We start from the raw sequence: 6,000 nt of genomic DNA on the forward strand, positions 1-6,000 counted from the left end.
TGGACAATGCGGCAGGACAGGGACTGGCTTTAGTATTCGGTGTGTAGTAAATAGACTGAGCACAAGAAGGAAAGGCGAAGGTGATGGCCTTTTTCAGGCCAAAGAAGGAAAAACTGCAAAGGTCCAAGGGGTCTCCTGGGACAGAGGAGACGGGATCGTGGCAGAGGCTTTTTCTCCCCAGCAGGAGAGACCCAAGCCAAACAGCAGTTGGGAAAGGATCAGTGTGCTGTCTTCAGGGCATAAGACACTGAAAACGGCAATGTCTGCAAAAAAAAGCCAAGAACAGCTGGACTGTCAAGAAAGTCCAGAAGATAAGAGAAATGGATTGTTAAGAGTGTCAAAAGCTCTCATTATATCCACCAACCTAGAGCCTTTATCAACTTTTAAAGTGGATCTGGGTCGAAGAGAGGTGTGTGTCTTAGTAATGTTATAAATTTGTATTGTGATATTGGCTTTCGCAGATGAATATTATATGTTAAATACTTTTTAGCTATGTATGTACTTTTTTCTTGCTAACAAGTCTTAAGCTTAAAAGAATTTCCTAGGTACAAGGCAAGGAAACCCCAGAGGGCAAGGACAGTGGGGCCCAAACTCTTATCAAGAGAACAATAGAGGCCAAACTGTTATCAGCAGAAGATATGAAGCCCAGCTGTCCTCAGGGGAAGGATGACTGGCCCCGGACTGTTATCTGCCCTGACCATTTGCAAAAAGAAAGGAAACCAAACTCCAGAAAAATGCTGACCAGCAAGAATAATGATGACCAGCAAAAAATATATGCTGACCAGCAGAAAATAAAACTGTGAAGAGCATGATCCAAGAAGGCGGAACCAGGAAGGGGACATGCTTGAATATGCATTAACCCCTCGCAGCAAGGAGGGGATAAAAAGGAGATCCCTGGGATACCAGGTGTGCTCTTGGCAGCGCGCCAAGGCACCCGGCCGTTTTAAATTGTCTAAAGAATTTTTTTAATCGTTCAAAAGAGTTGTGAGAATTGTAGTTTCTTCTGTAGGCTCAGAAGTTTGAACACATCTTTCTCTGAAAGAATTGTAAAAATTGTAGTAAATTAATTTGGAGATTTAATTAATTTGTCTACATGAAGTTTTGTGCAGAATGGCTCCAGTTTGGAGGAGACCATACCCCTCTGCTTTTTGTATGTTTTGTTGTAAAAAGCCAGAATTGGCAAATTTCAGTTATGAAGCCAATGCTGCAAGTCATACCTCGTGGGGAACATCCCCACCAGTCTGTGGTTTGTTGTAGCCTTAAAGCAAATTCTGTAACTGCAACCTTGTAAAAATAGTGTCCTATAAAAAGCCTGAGTATTTGTCATGCACTTCCTCTGTGGAAGTTATGGGAAAACTTTAAAGGAAAGTATTTTGTTTCTTTCCTTAATAAAAGTTTTAAATGTTAAAAGTTATAAAATGTTATAAATATTAGAGTTTCCTTAATGGAAGTTAATTTGTTAGTCACCTCCCTATGCCTAAGATGGACTTGATGCAAAAATTGAGATAGAGTGGTTAGTTACTAAAAAATAAAGAAATGTAATGTAATTGGCTTGAAGCAGTGGCATTACTTGCTGCTGAACTAAATCATGTTTATACAAAGTCATGCAAAAGAAATTTTGGTTCAAGAGCATGGGGGAACACAGAGACCTGTTGCCTATTTTTCTAAAATGTTAGACCTGGTGGCCAGAAGCTGGCCCCATTGTCTGCAAAACTGTACAGCCACAGCTCTGATAGTGGCTGAGACCCGAAAGCTGACAAAGGGGGGGGTTATCTGATTGTTAAAGTTTCACACCAGATTAAAGCTTTGTTAACTGAGAGAGCCTCTAAGTAGATGACCAGCTCTCAGTTGTTGCCATATGAGTCTTTTTTATTAGAACTAGAAGATTTAGAATTTAAAAGCAGAAAAAGTTTTAACCCAGCCTCCTGTTTGAATGGCCCTGAGGAGGGGAGCCAAAGCAAATTCCATGATTGTATTCAAGTAATAGATCTGCAGACTAGAGCAAAGAATGATTTGCGAGACATTCCATGGCCTGAGGGGGAAAACGTGTTTATTGATGGGTCTTCAAGGGTGATAGAAAGAATACGCAGAGCTGTATGTTGCTGTATTTTATATATTGGTAAAGGTCTGTCTGCACAAACCAGCCTCTGGCATAAGTCACAATATTAAAGGCTAAAATCCTTGAAACTTGCCTGTAGAAAGTAAAACAATGTTCCTGTGTACAAGGATAAGAATGTAAACTTGTGTGTACTAGCCAATAGTAGCTTGCTCTGCCCGCAGACCCTGTAGAACCCTATAAAAGGTGTGATAAAGATAGAAATAAACGGCATTCACAATTACTTCTGTGAAGACTGGTGAACAGCTCGGGGGTCTTTCAACATCTGGCGCTCCGACCAAGGACACCCCTGCGGGCAGAGGGGCTTTGGAGTCAGCGGAGTGGATCTGGGCATTAGACGTGGCGGGCTCGGATCGGCACCGGATAGGCAGCCTGAGCGTGGTGAGACGCTGAGCGGTAGGACGTGGAAAGTCAGGCTGCTGGGGGGGGCCCAGGCAGGCAAGGGCGTGGTAGAAGGGTCGCAACCTTCCCCCTTGCGGGTTGCCGTCAGCATGGATGTGGAATTTGCGGCGGCAGATAAACTGCTTCTCTGCATCCTCGTTAAACGAGGCGAAGCAGCCCTGGAAAAGGACCTGGATATGCTCATTATATGGGCTAATTGTCATGGGCATTTGCAGTGCCCACACTGCCTTTTGCGGTGCAAGAACGGACTGATATATCGGCTCTGATATGGGAAACGGCAATTACGGAAAAGAGCAAGGACACTGTGTCTCTCGGTCGAACTTGGCAGATTGTAATTAATACCTTAAAAAACAGAAAAGCGAGATATGCTGAGGCTGTGAGCCCCGTAATTCTACCTGCGTCACAGCGGCAGATGCCTTTACCTCCCACTGCTGCAGGCACTCCTATCTGTGCTACTCATGGAGAGAGGGAGGGAGAGTGAAAGAGAAGAAAATAATGAGAAAAAAAAAGTTCCACAGTGAACGCTGAAACAATGAACAGAATCTGTTCAGTTATGGCAGGATGTGATACATCCAGAAATATTTGCTTCATTTTTGGAGTCACTTTTAGCATTACAATCTTATTTAAGTTCCATCTTTACCACCCTGGAAGAAAAGAAGCCAAATTTAGATTGGTTTCCACCCGAACCAGGGAAACATGGGGGAGCGAGGTGGGTGCAGAGAACAAAGACACCCCCAGGGGTAGAAGCAGCGCAAGAAAAGTTCCAAGGCCACGCTGATAAACTGCAATGATCGCCGCTGTCAGCACCTGGCCGTGAGAGACTTTTCGTGTAACATCACCTGCTTCTGTAAAATCGTGCCCTTTTTCCCTCTATCGGCGAACAACAAGAGAGATTGAGAGAAAAAACTGCATTTGTTAAAGTTAACTTTGTGAGGTTTTTTTTTTCTTTCTCTCCGTTTTTCCTCTCTGTGAGAGTATATGGAGAATGTGAAGAAAGATAAGAGCAGCAGAGAGCAGCAGCAGGGCGGGCAGTCAAACCCCCCCCGCTCCCTCTCTAAGAAAAAGCATCGGGATTATACCCAGTTTGTTAAAAAGTCATGATTTATTGGGTTTTCAAAATGTTTTTATATACCATTTTAGAGTTAATTCTGTGTTTTAAGTAATTATGAGTTTATGCAATTGCAGTTTTTAGAGTGTTAGTGGAGAAATTATTGTGAGTCTTTGAAAGTGAAAAAAAAAAAAAAAAAGAGAGAGAGAAAAAGTGTTTAACAGAAGTTGCCTTGCAATAATTGGTTTTAGAACCCAAGGTTAAAATATGGTGTGATTTACAGCTTCTAGGAAAACCTTCCAATTAATGTTATCTACAGAAGAGATTTATGGTTTAAAAAAAAAGAAAAAAAAAAAAAATTAGTTAAGAGAACTTTACTGCACAAGACAAAGTTAAGTTAAAGTATATATTATCCATTTGTTTGTTTTTTCCACAATTTTAATAAGGTAATTTTAATGTGAGTCCTTTTGTTATATAAAACACATATAACTGCATATATACCAATTTGGATTTTGGATTTTAGTTTAAAAATTGGACTTGATGCTTCTGAAAAGTGCTACAAAAGCTGGATGGCAGCTCGCCAAAACCCATGTTGTTGTGGTTTTTCTCTAGAAAAACTACACTTTTAAATCCTAACCAATTTAAGCATATACTAGGTAAATTTCTGTTATGAATAAGTATTTTTAGTAACATTTGCAGTTATTGTGGGTTATTCTCAAACCTAGATGACATAAAATTGTGATGGATTTGTTACATTTTTATAATCTTTATAGTGAATCCATGTTATTGTTATATTGTGTTTGAAAGGTATATATCAAACTTTTAGCTGCCTTTTTGTAGTAACAGAATAAGATTAAGTTATGTTTTTATTTAGTATAGATTAAGTGTTAATAGAATTAAGGTTAGTCAAGTTTTATAATGTTTAGGCTTGAATGTTTTTAAGTTAAGTTTTCTAACTTAGATATACTTTTAAGGTTGTTATTTCCTTTTGTCATAAATAACTATTGTTAGGTTTAAATATTGTTTAATTTAAATTGTTTTATGTTTTATTGGAGACACTTGTTTAAACTGGAAAGTATAGTTATTTTCTTAGAGAAATGAAGACAGCCACAACTGAAACAGCAGTGATGGAACACTGGTGAACACCTGTTTGTGGATGGAGGTGAATGCAGTCTGTGACACCCTTGACTTCACTGGGAGTTCTATTGGTTGTTGCAATATCTGCAGTTTTTGTTTGTTATAGCTTTCTTATTTTTCAGTGTTTCCAGAATTTTAAGAAGATGTATCATTGTTGAAGATCAGCTGCCATGGGGGAGGCTTCAGATTAAACCAACTGCTGCATGGTTTAATTGGTCTGGTACCTAAGGCTTCTGATCATTTGATTTGTACAAATGCATTTTAACAGTTTGCTGTGCTGTAAGCATCTCCTAGCTGCTACTATTGAGAACCTTGTTCTAGAAATATGTTAAGAGGCATCTTTCCAGTTTAAAGCCAGGCCCTGGCCAAGCCTTGACTTTACCTGGATGGAATGTTTGCCAGAGGATCCAGATGTTTTCTGTACCAAATCAGTATTTGAGTCACTTTTTGACTCAACAATGTGACCCTATTAATATGACAGCTGGATCAATTTTGAAGTGGGCTTGGAGAATCATTTCCGGAGATGATTACCCAATCCTTCATTGATCTTTTTTTGTTTCTGTTTGTTTGCTAACTATGGGATGCTGGTGCAGTGTTTTAGTAATTAATAGTAGTTTTATATTATATATGTTATTAATAATGTTTATTATTTAATTGATTTTTAACTGGTATAAGTTCTTAATTGTGTATATGGTTTTGTGTTAATGTTGATGTTTATAACAGAAGTACATCTCATTTTATTTTTTTTTAAGAAAACGGGGGAAATGGATGCCCTAAAAGCATTTGATTAGTGTAATTCATTAACTTCAAGGAGAGAAGTGTCTGTGTTGTGTTGGCAGGTTCAAAAAGGTCACCTGTTCATCTGACCAGACTGTCTGCCTCTGAACACATGAGATCCAGTGAACAGAGTTGTCATCACACAGCCTTGGTACTTCAGACATGGATCAGAAGTGGACCTGTCAGGACACAGTTGTGTCTGAACACTATACAGACAGTTGCCAACAGAACTTTTATGTTGTTATTATGATGTTGTGTCTCTACCAATTTTTCAGGTATCCTTTGTTTTAAGATTTAGAAGGATCTGAAGAACAACCTGAACATCAAAGCCCTCAGTCACCGATCAACTGCCAGCTGACATCACGGGAGCAGTGAACGTTCCAGGACTGAATCGTGTTAGAGAAATTCTGTAGAAGATCTAAGAAGTGTAGAGACTTCATTTAACTGTATATAAAGCAAATTGTATTTGTGTTTTTATCCTTTCAGCAAATTGCTTTCACGCTTAGACTACATATATACC

This window comes from Pseudopodoces humilis, chromosome 12 (assembly GCF_049639895.1).
Source record: "Pseudopodoces humilis isolate 2021_Gansu_Grassland_sample_001 chromosome 12, ASM4963989v1, whole genome shotgun sequence".
In the NCBI taxonomy this organism is placed as follows: domain Eukaryota; kingdom Metazoa; phylum Chordata; class Aves; order Passeriformes; family Paridae; genus Pseudopodoces; species Pseudopodoces humilis.